The sequence below is a fragment of the Gossypium arboreum genome, chromosome 13 (genome assembly GCF_025698485.1).
Source record: "Gossypium arboreum isolate Shixiya-1 chromosome 13, ASM2569848v2, whole genome shotgun sequence".
In the NCBI taxonomy this organism is placed as follows: Eukaryota; Viridiplantae; Streptophyta; class Magnoliopsida; order Malvales; family Malvaceae; genus Gossypium; species Gossypium arboreum.
The window spans coordinates 29,695,967-29,711,536 of record NC_069082.1 but is presented as its reverse complement, the minus strand read 5'-3'; the positions used below and the strand labels follow the sequence as shown (position 1 = coordinate 29,711,536).

At 31.3% G+C, this 15,570-nt stretch overlaps 2 long non-coding RNA genes across 2 annotated transcripts; one reads left to right on the top strand and one right to left on the bottom strand.

Annotated features, from left to right (window-relative positions):
- Window positions 1–6,595: 6,595 nt before the first annotated feature.
- Window positions 6,596–7,226, bottom strand: LOC128286866 (uncharacterized). Its single transcript, XR_008277525.1, has 2 exons — window positions 7,098–7,226; window positions 6,596–7,002 (listed from the first exon to the last, which is right to left on the bottom strand). It is a non-coding gene; the product is annotated as an uncharacterized LOC128286866 (long non-coding RNA).
- Window positions 7,227–7,585: 359 nt separating this feature from the next.
- On the top strand, window positions 7,586–8,403 carry LOC128286865 (uncharacterized). The gene is made up of 2 exons (XR_008277524.1): window positions 7,586–7,884; window positions 7,974–8,403. It is a non-coding gene; the product is annotated as an uncharacterized LOC128286865 (long non-coding RNA).
- Window positions 8,404–15,570: the final 7,167 nt, after the last annotated feature.

Below are 15,570 nucleotides of genomic sequence, written 5' to 3'. Positions count from 1 at the left end.
TTGAATCTTCTCTATCTTCCTCTCTTCCTACTTCTCTCATGCTCGTGTTAGAACTGTACAATGAAAAGGAAAGGAGAAAAAGGACAACTCTCAGGAAAATAGACTTTTAGCGGCGTTTTTTTTTCCTTTAGCGGCGTTTATAAGCGCCACTAGTACTTTTAGTGGCGCTTTCCCAAGCGCCGCAAAAAAGGTCGCTATATACACTGCCGCTAAAGACCAGGACCTTTAGCGGCGCATTTATAAAAACGCCGATAAAGACTAGGACCTTTAGCGGCGCATTTATAAAAACGCCGCTAAAGACCAGGACCTTTAGTGGCGCTTTTCCTAAAAACGCCGCTAAAAATATGACCTTTTAAAAATTATTTTATTTTAATTAAATAATATTTATTTCTATGTTAAAATATTATATTATGTTTAATTTTTGAAATTTGATATCTAAACTATATACTTTAAGGATAAATAAAAATATTAATTAAATGAAATTTTCCATTAAAATTTAAATTTCAAAACTAAATATAAAAATTAATGAATTTAAATTTAATACATAAACATTGATTTAATATGTAATTTAATACATAAATGACTATTTCACTACCGCAACTAGGCGAGATCTAGCTTTTGTGAAAATAGCAATGAGAGATCCCAATTGCAACTTATCATTGCACCCAAAACTCAATCGATACACGCAAATGGTAAGACATATCAATTGAAGCCATTAGCTACTACTATCGATATACTTTCCACAATCAACACCTATTATACAATATCGAGAAGAATGAAATATGATTATCAAATTAGCATCTCTTTGAACATATGAAAACAAAGAGATATTTAATCGTCACTTCTTTCATGATTCTAAAACAATGCCAATAGCATTTTTAAATACCATCTACTAGTCAATTGTTCTTCAATCTCCTATCTAAGCGTATTTATGTTGATGAAGCAAAGTTCCATATTCAGGCCCCAATTAAAACATTCAACAACTTGGCCAAAAGTTTATCAAAAAAAACCTTGGCCAAAAGGAAAAGGAAAACTTCCAACACTAACAAAAAGCCTTAGTAAAGGAAATACTAGATCTCAAATGTGGCGGCTAGCAATAATAAATAAAATCAACTAATGGAGCTAAAACATCATTTGGCTAAGAATGCTCTAAATGAAACTCCAAATCGTGCACTTACATAATACTTGCAATAAAAGTCTTAAGCTATACATTAAATAAATTATGCTTATTTACCAAATTGTCTTGGGCATACTTCTCTTTCTTTTGGTTCTTTTATAATTATAACCAGTTTTATGATACATTCATTGTTCGAGCATCAAATATTTATCAATTATTTATGTGTTAGAGAGAGAGAGAGAGAGAGAGAGAGAGCAGTAGAGAAATAAGTACTTACTCTATGTCCGCCAAGTCATTGATTAACCGAACTCGAACATCTAAGGGCATTTTAATCTTAAAAACAAACACATTAAAAAGTGTAATGCATGAATAATTACCCAAAAAAAATTAAAGAGTAGCCATTTATAAGTCAAAACAGACATGGCACTTACATTGTCACTTCCTTACAATATCGATCGGGCCAATCCTTTCACGGTCTTTGTTTGAGATACTCCTACAAAGAGTTAACCAAAGAATAAAGAAACAGTTTTAAAGAGAATAAAAAGTAGATCTACGAGACAAGATTTTACTAATTGCACAACAGAGAGATTGAGAGAAATACATTTGAAACTCTCCGCAAATGACTCATTCGAAGCCAGAAGATATTTGCTCGATGTCTTTAGGCAATGGATTTCTAGTACTGAGATACACGGCTTCTTCTGTAATCTTTTGAGAAACCATGTGTGTTGACTGCATGCAGTAAAAAAGTCATTAACAATGCCACTCTTGCACATTCATGACTTAATTTATAGTTTTTAACTGTAACACAAGCATAATGATTACTAGAACAATACTTTTTAATGTATTAGCTAAATAAATATTAATTTAGTCTATATTTGATAAGTTGAAACATTAAGTAGTGAAAAATAAATTTGAAAATATTAAGTGTTGAATTTAAGTTATAAAATTTATTTAGTGTACTCAAAATTGAATATTAAATATAATTAGATTGTTTGATAAATGATAATACAATCTTAAATGAAATATATTTTATTTTATTCTATTTTCTATTAAGTGATAAGTAGGTCTATGTCTACTTATCATTTTCTACACTTTTTGTAAAAAAATTTCTATCTAGTAGTTTTTACTAAAGATTATCAAATCAACACTTTATCAAACATGACATTAATTTAGTAGCTTATTAAATATATATATATATATATATATATATATATATATATATATATATATCGAGTAACATATCGATGCCAACGTATGAAACGTTGACTTACTCGCACACATATATCGGAGTCACATATACTTCCAGGTGCCAACTTTAAATTGACCAAAATATACATATATTCATTAACAAAGTTATTATTTACTACCAATGGCACAACATCATCATATATTCAATTCATATATGTATATATTTATCATGATTTACACTTTAATATCACATGCATATACTTCATTTAGCGAATATTAACTTGCCATTATTATACAAATAATCAACATTTTCACATATATAGATCATATTATCACTTTAATTAGAAAAAAGAAATCCATCCTATCCAATTAAAACTAGCGTTCACATCACCTAAACACATAAATTAGACAAGGCTACACCACCCTCCGAAGAGCAATGAGATAATGTGGTAATGTAACACCACTTTTGCCACAAAGCAAATAATGATCGAAACCAACTGTTGTTTCTCGACTTACGCTTCTTAAATAAGTAACTATCATTGTACAACAATTTACGCAGAAACAGTATAGGAATAAGTAGTTTAAACACCGCAAAATGTTCAAAGCCTTTCCCATGTCACCATTGCTAAGCCGTACTAGTGTTGCCAAGCCACTATCAATTACATCAAGCTGGTCCAATGAAGCGAAAATTGGTAACGATATTCGGTGAAAGATTCAAAGATATGATCCAAAGAACAAAAGGTAAAGCCATTTAAATATGCTAACACACGGATTTCATTCTTTGACAACTCTAATAAAAAAATTGCAAATGACTTGAGCCAAATATATGATGTTGACAAATCATTTTGTTTATCATTTAGGTAGAAGGTCATGGCATTCACTCTTCAATATATGATGTTGATAAATCAAGATTGAAGAGGATGAAATGAGTTCTGATATGTACTTGGATCCCGAAAATAGAAATGCTTTTCTTTATTTTCCTAATAATTTACCACTATACTATTTATTATGCTATTCTTTTCTTGGATTTATATCGAAATGTGGTCTTGGGAGTTGAAATTTGTGGGGATAGCGTATGTACTCACATGCTCGAGATATCCTCAACAATTGGGTATGGTGAACAATTTAAATACACATACTAAGATCTCTGGTTTTGTCCAAATATTCATATATAGACTTAGTTGGAAAAGTAGGATAAATTTGAAGGAGATTAAATAAATTATGCAGCCACTTCAAATAGAAGATGACTCATTATGATCGAGTTCTAGATAACATATTAGTTTAATTAAAACAATGAAAGCTACCAAACTTTATAGGTCGCTAAAAAATAACCTAAGGAAAGCTGGGTTTGATATTAAAAAATATATAAATTTGGTTTGTATCCGAAAAAGCAATAATCTTAAAATAATTAGTGGGATCATCATATTTGACAAGTTTGGATCATTATTTGTGCTTTGAAATTTGTTATAAGAGTAAATAACACAAAAGGCATTGAGAACAAAAAATTCAACAGTGTTTGTTCGATGTGGTTATCCCATTCGACCGACCAAAGTCCCAAAAGCAGTTTATGGGTCCTATATATGAATATTGTTTATGTATGACTTAACTTTTAACACCAAAAGAATCAATTAATGAAACAAGAAAGGAGGAGAAGAGATCGAGCGATCTGGGAATACCTTCGAGGATTGTGAGCGGAGGTGAGAAAAGCAATCGCAAAGGCAAGGTGGGCAAGTGTTGGAAGTGTGGTGAAGGCTACTAATGCTTCCATGAAATGCCAATAGACACAACGGAGAACCAAATCACATTCTTCTTTGGAGAGTTTCTTGATTGAAAACAAAGAACGGAGGGTGAGATGGGGTGTTTTGAGAATATGATTTTAGGGGAAAAATTAGGGGTTTCAGAGGGTGAAAATTTAGGAATAAAACCGCGCCTTTTGAGATTTATTTGTGGCGTTTTTATAAAAACGCCGTAAAAAATTATTACATTTTGCTCTGTTAAATTTTTATTTAATTTTATTTTACTTCAAAAAAAGTTTTTATTTTATATGTTAAAATTATTAGTTAAATAATTTTATAAAATATTTATTATTACTATTTTTTATAAATTAGTTTTATAAATAAAAATTAAGTACTCGAAAATAAATATCGTGTATTTTAATAAGAAAATAAATAATAAATGGTGTCATTAATTATTAAGTTAAAATTATCCAATGTAAGAAATTAATTTCTCACATATCAAATTTCTATTAAAGATTGAGACATTAATCATGATTTTATATTATTCTTTCCGATCTAATCTCCATTTCATTAGGATATTTCTTCCTAACTAAAATTTAACTATTTTGTTAGGATTCGATGTGGAATGATTTTAGTTTTTGTATTTCATTTTATTTGTTATAATCCGGTCCTATCCATACCTATCCATATCAATGATCATTACTTTTATTTATTTATTTATCAATTTTTTAAATCTAATATTTAAATATATCAAATGGTTTAGATTAAATATTTTAAATATAAAAGTATTAATTGATTGTAAAAATTTCATCATTTAACAAATCTTAAGTAAACTTTAAATCCTAAACCATTTAATATATATAAAGTTTATCTATTATCTCTTAAATAATTTAAACTATAATCATAATTTTAATATATTAAAATTAATATTATCTTTTACAATTATATAAGAAATTATTTAATATATAAATTAAAAATACTAATTAATCTAAACCCTAAATTCCTAGCTCCTAACCCCTAAACCTTAAACAATAAAACATAAATCCTTAACCCTTAACCCCTAAACCTTAAACCCTAATACCCTAAAACTTAAACCCTAACCTTTAACCCATAAACCATAATCCCTAAACCCGTAATACATAAACCTTACAATAGTATCTCATAAACATTAAACCCTTAACCATATACCGTAAACCCTAAAATATAATGATAATTAATTCAATATTTTAAAATTAATACTATCTCATTTACAATTATATAAGAAAATAATTAACATATAAATTAAAAAACAATTAGTCATATACCAAAAATCTTTAAAATTATATTAAATAATATTATTTTAATTTTTTCTATTTTTGTGGTGTTTTTCAAAAAACGCCGCTAAAGATCGAGCATTAGCGGCGTTTTTTAAAAGGCGCCGCTAAAGGTGTACTTATAGCGGCGTTTCTTAAAAAAGCGCCGCTAATGCTTGATCTTTAGCGGCGTTTTCTAAAATGCGCCGCTAAAGGTGTACATATAGCGGCGTTTTTAGAAAAGCGCCGCTAATACTCGACCTTTAGCGGCGTTTTTAGAAAGCACTGCTAAAGCCACCAAAGGCCCAACACAAAACGGCGACGTTGTGTTAACTTTTTTGTGGCGCTTTCTAAAAAGTGCCGCTAAAGGTGTACATATAGCGGCATTTTTGGGATGCGCCGCTAATGCTCGTTCCGTAGTGGCGTTTTTCATTCAAACGCCGCTAAAAACCAGTTTTGCTGTAGTGTCTATTGCCTAGAACCAGACGAGATCCTCCTATATGACAACCATAATTTTTTTTTTTTTGTATCTAACCTTTTATATGACACAACTCATCCTTCATCGTAACGGACACATGACAGACGCAAGAAAAGTAGATGATGGGTGACGGACGGCGGCTGAAATTTTGGCTTTCAAAAATTGCAGATGAAGAGTCAACGGCAAGAAGAAGTTGATGTAAAGAAGAAATGTGAAGTTTGGGATTTCTATTAACGAAACGTTGGATTTTCATCGAAGCTGGGGAAAAAAGAAGAGGTGTTGCTAGGTTTTTTGGTGTGTGGTTCTGTTTACTTTATTGCTCTGACTGTTGGTTTACTATTTTCGCCATTTTGATTTACCGTCTTTATTTTATTTTTGTTTGTCTTTTGGCTTTAGTGTTGATTAATGGGTTGTGGGGCCGAAAACTTGGGGGCTTTGAAACAATAATGACATTCTTTTATTCTTATTCTTTGAATGAAAATCTTAATCAATTTTTAAAAAATAATTTATTTGAGAAGATTTCGAGCTTTGTACTTGCTTTGATGTCTTTGACGAAGTATTTTAACATAAAAAATATATATAAATATTAAAAATGTTTTTTTATTATCATATCTATATTTTTATTTTTTAAAAATTATTGTGTCACGATATTTATATTGTATTGCGTGTCGGTTTCAATACTTCATACTTTCTCAGTAATCAGCAAATAGCATCGTGAGCTTATCAACCAAATAATTGCCAAGATGTATATGTTGTTATCAGCTTTACGGATCGCATCAATCAGTTAGCAACACTTAAAAATATATAATAAAAAAAATGTATGTTAGATCACTTCCAAATACCAACAATGGGCAAAGCAGCCATAAATGAATCATATGAAGATTCCAAATCATAAAGCTACCTCCATGTTCGACAACCTTGAAACCCATTCCTTCATCTTTGTCTTCCCTTCGCAATCAGGTGGCAAAATACCAAGCTTATCAAGTGATGTTACGAGGTCAGGCAACAGAGGGTGCACTTGATCAACTGTCGCCATATTGAGTTTCATTTAGGAAGCACCGATACGAGAAAATCCCCTCGTACCAGTGTCGTACTGGTGTCCGACACGGACACGCCGCCGACACGAACGGATACATGCCGGACACACCCTGAAGCGTGTCAAAAAAGGACACTCCCGAACTTTACTTTGGCCTGAATCAGAAACGGAAAAAAAACCCATATACAATAATAGAACTTTAGTAAACTTTAACATTTAATCGTGAAAATTTATGGGATTTTTAACATACCTGATTTGCTTATATGAAGATGATGATGCTGGGGTTTTTTTGCAGAAAATGAAATACAGAGCAAAGGTAAGGACAGTAAATGAGAAGGGAAAAAAAGAGGTAAATGGGGAAGAAAATAAAGGGTCTGCTAAGAAAGAAAAAAAATAATCTATTGTATTATATAATTATAAATTTATAATTGGGTAAGAAAGTAAAACAAATTATAGTAATATAAAAATAGCTAAGGTAAGTATATTAAAAATATGTGAGTCCCATATAAATTAGATTTAAAATATTTAAAAAATTAATTTTAATTATAAATTAAAAATATCAATATTTTCATTTATATTGAGTATTTTAACATAAAAATATATAAAAATAATAAAAATGTTTTTTACTGCTATATTCCTGTTTTTATTTTTTTAAAATTATCATGTCATCGTATTCGTATCGTGTCGTATTGCGTGTCCGTGTCCATGCTTTATAGAGTTTCAATGAATCAATGATAGCAGTAACGAAATTCTGCACACATTTAGCCACAATGACAGCAGAGGAAGTAGAAGATGCAGCAATGGCACGTGCCCCATAGGTCCCCAGACGATTTATAGATGAAGGTTCGTCCATTTTATATGTAACTGCAGAACATTTAATACTAGGGACATGGGCAATAAGCTTTTGACACTCAGTTTCAAATTCGGATGATGAGAAAATAGTATCCCTCACATAAGCCTTCTTGTCAAGTTTCTCATTTGCTTTGATTATCCACGAAAGTTTCGTACATTTCTCCCTCGCGCTTGTCGTGCCAGAGGTTAACAATTATTTTCCTTTTCTTATTTTTTTTGTCCTATTTTTTTTCCTTTTCTTTGTACAGTTTGATGATTGATGGTTGTAATATAGGAGGATCTCGTCTAGTTCCAGGCAACAGAGTTGTCTTTTTTTTCCTTTTCTTTGTACAGTTCCAACAGGAGCATGAGAGAAGCAGAAAGAGAGGAAGACGGAGAAGAGTCGATGGGTAAAGATGGACTAGTGGCGCATGACGGCGGAGAAGCGATTGGAGAAGCATATATAGGGGCGGTTGTCAGAGTTATGGTGTTGGAGAAGAAGATGGCGATGAGGGCGATGTCGTGGCTTCAATTGACGTTGCAGAGATAGTGAACATGAACAGGATGATGATGACACCAAAGCCATGAGGTGTAATTTTTAAAATAATTTCCATTTCCCATTTTAACAAAAGTAATTAAAATGATTGAGTTATGTAATGTTGGTATTTTAATTGTAAACTTTTTATTTTAACTTACTTAAAATAAAAAATTTGATAATTGAGTGATCATTTGTGTACTTTATCTAATTTGTAATATTCGTGTTTTAATTTGGAGTTAAGTACAAGTAATAGATCGGGTTAAAAATTATTACAGAATTTTTGAAATGGAGCAAATAGGATTTTGAGTATCAAAGAAAATATTTGGACTTGATAGGAAATTAGAAAATACTCTTTAGATAGAAAAAATTTTAAATAGAAGTATTGATTAAATTGAAAGTGTATAAAAATTACTGTGGCCAAAGTAGGGAAAATAAAAAGTTAGGAGACATATAGTAGTGGTGAAAAGGAAGAAAGGATTAAGAATGAATTTTACCAAATGATAAGTATGAGTCATCCTAGAAATTATAAAAGATGAAGAAGGATAAAATGGTAATTAGCCAAGTAGATAATTTTAAACATAATGATTAAGGTTCAATGTATAAAGATGGGATGGCTAGGGAATTCATTAGGAATTTAACCACTTTAATTAAAAATGGTGAGATATTTTAAAGGAAATGTGTAGAAAGATGGAGGAAAGCATTCATCTTTCTTTCTAAAACCATCACTCTCATCTCATCTTCTCCAAACTTTTGCTCTTATCCCAAGCATGTCCTTCTACCATTGTTGAGCAAAATCAAGCACAAAACCTTCCATTTCTTTGATGTTTCTTCAATAAATACACTAAATAAACTAGTAAATACTTTAGTTTTGTGAAGAGAGCTTCCATAGAGGAGTTGAAAGAGAGGGAAAGCTAGGGTTTAGTTGTAATCTCAAGTATTTAAGAAAAAAAGAAGAAAATTAAGGACCCAATTGAAGGAAAAAGGAAAAGAGAAGGACAAAGAGTGAGAAGAGAAGAAAATATTTCATCTCAATACCTAGTTAAGGTATCGATACTTACACAATTTTTTTGATATTTTGGAGTTCCAGAGGACGATTTTGGCATCAATACTACACAGTGGTATAGATACCCTTCATAAGGTATCAATACCTTATGTTTATGTATTGTTACTTAACCCCTATTTTGAGTAAAAATTATACTTAAATCATTTTCGAACATAATTGAACATCCAATAATGATCCAAAACATTCATGGCAATAATTAATGAGTAGAATAAGTCAAAATACTATGGATAAAAGTTCACATTTCATAGTGTCTAGCCAAGATCACTTTGGCACCAAATGTAACAGTTTTATACCGTGTCCCTATGATTAGGATACCAGTAAATGTAACATCCCTATACCCTATTTGACTGTAGAGACCTGATATAAGACTATTACATTTGGTGCCAAAGCGATCTTGGCTAGACACTATGTAATTTGAACATTTACCCATAATATTTTAACTTATTTAACCCTATAATTATTACTATAATCGTCCAGGGTCATTAGTGGTTAATCGATTACATTTAGAAATGGTTTAAATATGATTTTTACTCAAAACAGGGGGAAAGTATCAATACTTAATCACAAGGTATTGATACCTTATGAAAGGTTCCTATACCCCTAAACAGTATCGATATCAAATTAACATTTTGGAACTCTAAAATTTTAATTTTTTGATGAATGTATTGATACCCGGGCCTTAAAACTCAAGTTTTTCAAAATAGAATGTGATTTCGGTACTAATATCACATTTGGTATCGATTTTAAAGGCAAGGTTCAGCACCACCATAGTTTTCAAAGAGAGTTAAGATTCTAGAGATTCCATATATACCTCTCCTACGGTTGGGAAAAGATCCTGAGGTCAAACAAGAGAAACATAACAGACAACCTCTATGGCTAGTACTAGGGGTTCTAGAAGAAAACCAACACTGCCATCATGTGAACATTGTGGAAGATTTCATTGGAGAGAATGTTGATTGAATTCTCGAGCCTATTTTCGATGGAGATAAAAAGATCATTGGACCAGAGATTGCCCAAAGGTGTTATAAAATGTTACAGAACAATCTGCAAAAGGTAGCTCGGTTCCACAAAGAGGTAGACGACTTGGAATTTCTAAAGGTACTAGTAATGGTATGAGATCAACAAGAGAAATAGTTAGTAGATCTGAAGTTTGAACATTTCAAACTTATGCTATCAAAACATTGGAAGAAGGAGATGCTCCTGATGTGATTATTGGTAAATTTTATCTATTTGATTCTTCTGTAATTGCATTAATTTATCTTGACTCTATGCATTCATACATAAGCATTACATTAGTAAAATAGAGAGAATTATTAGTAGAACTTACAAAACATGAAATGGTAGTTAGTAACCCTTTTGGGCAGAGTGAGAGAGTTAATAAAGTGTGTAGAAGATGCCCCTTAAAAAATTCAAGGTTGTGAATTTCTAGAAGATCTCATGGCACTCACATTTCATGAGTTTGATGTGATTTTGGACATGAATTGTAATGACCCAAAATTCATAGGCACCGGAAAAGTGAGTTATAGGGCCTCCGTCTTAGTAAACCGAGTTCGTAAATAATTATTAGGAATATTTGTGAGTCTATAAGTATGTTTAATTAGGCTTTAATTAAGTGAAATTAGCTTAATTTAGAGTAATTAGTGAAAAGGGCTAAATTGAATAAGGGTAAAAGTTGAATTATAGATTAAAAGAAAATATAAAGGATCGAAATGGAAATTATGCCATAAGTAAAAGGTGAGGCGGCAAAGATTAAACAAAAATCTAAGATTTCTTTTTGTTGGAATATAATTATGTAAATAAATTATTTTAGTTATAAAATTATATTAATTAATTTAAGATAATTATATCATAAGATTTTTATATGTTAAATAGAGTATGATTATGACAAGTGTAAGATGATAAAAATATACATATGTAATGATAATATTTATGCAATTGTAATATTTTATTTAAATTAGTAGATATTTATTATTTATTATTAATAAAATTAAGAAATATTTATTAATTAAATAATTATAAAATAAGATTTTATGTGATAATTAAATAAAATTATGACAAATGTAGGGTGATGATATTGGAAAATGTAAAACATGTGTGTGTACAATTGTTATATATATATGCTGTTAAATATAATATAAATTAAATAAAGTAAAAAGAAATAAAGCATAAAATAAATAGAAACAAAACAAAAGAAAAAGGAAAGAAAGCATAGAAGCATTCAAAAGCTATAGGAAGAAAGAAGAAAAGAAAAATTAAAGGAAAAACTAGGGTTTGGAAGCTTAAAATTTTTAATTTGCTAATAAAGAATTCGAGGTATCGGCACAAAAAAAGGAAGGAGAAGGTCGTCGAGGAGTAACTGAAATTTGGGTTTGTATTACTATAATTCAAATTATTTATTTATTCATTAAATGTTAAATTAATTTATGTATATGGTAAGTAAATTATAAGGTAAGTATTAGCATTGAATTGCATGAAATTAAATTGAATTGTGATTATATGTGAATAATTGAAATGCATATTGAATTGAGAAAGTGTATTGAATTATGAATATATGAATTGAAAATTGATTGAAAAGTGAAAAATGATTGAATTGAAAATGTGAGAAATTATGACTGAATTGAGATTTATATGTGATCCGGAAACCTTATTAACTAGTCGGGCTGAGTCAGATATAATTGGCATGCCATAGGATTTGGAAGAGTACGAGATTTATCGGCTTTGCCGATCAAACACTTTATGTGTCGTATATCAGGCACTTTATGTGTCGTATTTCAGGCACTTATGTGTCGTATATTGATCAGGTACTATGTACCATTTTAGGCACAATTTGCTGTACTGGTGTGTTTGGGTTGAAATCCGTGTACCGTCAAAGTCCGGGTTTGTTAATAGGGTGAACAACTCAAATGATAATTTTAAAATAAATTGATTAATCATATTATTGAAAATATTGAAAGAAATGAGAAAAGTTGAATTATGTATTGAAATTGAGTTTGAAAATGAAAAGCATGAGCTTAATGTTCATGAAGTGATTGAAATTGTACATGTGATACGTGATGGAAATTGAAGAATAGCTAAAAATTGTATTGTTATTGTTAATTAATGAAAGTTTGAGAATGAATTGATATTTGAGAAATTGGATAGTTACATACATGATAATTATAATTCTTTATTGCTATTATAATTTGAATTATGGTAATACCATTGAGTAAGAAATATTCAACATACGGTTGTTTCCGTGCACAGGTTGATAGGAGTCCGGTGTCCCGGACCAGCATCCGAACGATCCCGACTCCAGCATCAAGATTTTGGTGATGTTTTCTTCCTTTAAGTGAAAGTGGCATGTACATAAGGATTACAATAGTTATTTTGGTATGTTATATAAATTTTGTTGTAAAGAAAGGTTTTTGGTGTTTTGATAATTAAATTAGTGAAATGGTAAAAATTGTTTATGGCATTGGTACTTGTATTGAAATTGTTTGAATAGTTTTATAGCTAATTAGAAATGATAATAGGGTTTTCATTAATTAAGTTGTTAAGTCAATATGTCAAGTATGATTTAAGTATATTTGAGTATATAAATGTATTGGTTGAAATACTAGAAATGGTTTGGTTGTTATTTGAAATTTGCGGGGAAGGTTAAATATTTATAAAGGGGTTATATTGAATTTTCATTAATTAAAAATTATATGAATTTATGATTATATTATAATGTGTTTGTTATTTATTTAAGAATTATTTGTAGATTGTTTGATATGCCCGGCAATGCCTCGTAACCCTGTTCCAATGATGGTTTAGAGTTAAGGGGTGTTACATTTTGTTAGTATCAGAGCTGTCAGGTTTAGCCGATTCTTGGCCTAAATCGAGCTTGATAGTGAGTCTAGAAGTACATGCCACTATTGAGTCAAAATTGAGTCGGGATTTTGGATGCTGACCTATTCATTTGTTTCTGTTTTATAGATTAAAGATGTCAGATGAAAGAATAAAAGATACTGATCAGGAAATGTATACTGGTGATGAAGAGTCTTATGGACTAAATGAAACCGAGTCAGTAACACCTAGCATAAATCTTGTAAGAAATGAACCACCTAGAGTTGATATAAGAAATGATAGAGATGGTTCTGATATATTAAGAGCGACAACTGATGCTTTACAAAGAGTAGCGGGAACTATTCCTACTATGACCCCTGCACCTGTTCAAAGACAGGCCCCGATAAAAGAATTAAGGAAATATGATGCCACAGAATTTACAGGTCTAAAAGGAGTCGATCCATCAACTGCTGAAAATTGGATGGAATCTATTAAGAGAATTTTACAGCAGTTAGAATGTACCCCCCAGGAGTGCTTGATTTATGTCGTTTCTTTACTACAAGGGAAAGCTTATCTTTTGTGGGAATCAGTGGTTAGACATCTACAGGAAGATCAGATAACGCGGGATTTATTTCAGAAGGAATTCCAAAAGAAATATGTAGGGGAGATGTATATCGAAGACAAGAAACAAGAATTTTTAATGATGCGACAAGGTGACATGTCAGTTATAGATTATGAGAGGGAATTCTCGAGACTCAAGAGATATGCCTCCGAGTTTATTCAAACTGAAGCAGATAGTTGTAAAATATTCTTACGGGGATTGCGAGATGAAATTAAAGTATAGTTAGTATCTCACTATATCATTGAGTTTGTGGATTTGATTGAGTGAGCCAAAATGGTAGAGCAAGTGTTAGGCCTCGATAAAAAGATTGAAAATGTTAGACTAACTGGGAAACGTGCGGGAACTACCAGCTCAAATCCGTAGCCAAAAAGATTAAAAGAATCTTAAGGTGGATGGAGATCCAGTTTTAGATCAGACAGAGGTGGTAGAAGCTGGGGAAAACAGACGATGGTATCTACTAGTAGTGTAAGAGGTCCACCCCGGGATGTGGAAATTCCAGAATGTAATATTACAGGAAGAAACATTTAAGTCAATGTTAGAAAGTGACTAGAGGCTGCTTCCGTTGCAGGTCGACAGAGCACTTTGTTAAAGATTGTCCGAAGAATAAAAATGTTACTCCTGCCACATCACAAATATCAGTGTCTACTGCTCGAGGCAGATGTTCGGGCAGAGGTGGTTCAGTATCTAGAGGAGGAGGTGTTTGAAGGAAAAGTGACATCGTTACCCAGCAGTCTGAGGCCAGAGTTCCAGCTAGAGCCTATGTGGTTAGAACTCGTGAAGAAGGCAATGCCCACGACATAGTAACAGGTATATTTTTGTTGTATTCTGAGCCTATTTATGCTTTGATTGATCCCGAATCTTCACACTCTTATATAAATTCAAAACTAGTTGAATTGGGGAAATTAAAATTTGAAATGTCTAGAGTGTCTATAGAGGTGTCGAGTCCATTGGGGCAAACAGTTTTAGTAAATCAAGTATGTTCGAGATGCCCGTTGACTATACAGAATAAAACTTTCCCTATTGACTTATTAATTATGTCGTTTGGAGATTTTGATATAATATTGTTGATAGATTGGTTATCTGAATATGGAGTAATTTTAGACTGTTACAAAAAGAAATTCAGTATTCAGACGAAAGGTAGAGATCGGATTGAAGTAAATGGTATCTGTACTAGTGGGCCGATACGTATTATTTCAGCAATAAAGGCTAGTAAATTACTTTAACAGGGTTGTTCAGCATATTTGGCATATGTTATTAATTCCAATTCATTTGGAAGCCAGTGTGGTAAAATTTGGACAGTTTGTAAGTTTAGTGATGTATTTCTTAAAGAACTACCAGGCTTACCGCCAGATAGGGAAGTCGAGTTCGCTATTGAGGTTTAACCGGGCACAAGTCCAATATCTATACCTCCATATTGAATGTCACCTACAAAGTTGAAAGAGCTGAAGATACAGTTGCAAGACTTATTAGACCGTGGTTTTATTCGATCGAGTATATCACCGTGGGGAGCTCCACTGCTATTTGTTAAGAAAAAAGATGGATCAATGCGGCTTTGCATCGATTATCGAAAATTGAACAAGGTAACCATCAAGAATAAATATCAATTACCTTGTATTAGCGATCTATTTGATCATTTGAGAGGAGCTTTTGTATTTTCGAAGATTGATTTAAGGTCAAGTTACTATTTGTTGAAGGTAAAATAAAGTGATGTACCGAAGATAACTTTCCGTATGAGGTATGGCCATTATGAGTTTTTAGTAATGCCATTCGGGTTGACAAATGCTCCAACTGCTTTTATGGATCTCATGAATCATATCTTTCAACCGTATTTAGACCAGTTTGTAGTAGTTTTTATTGATGAT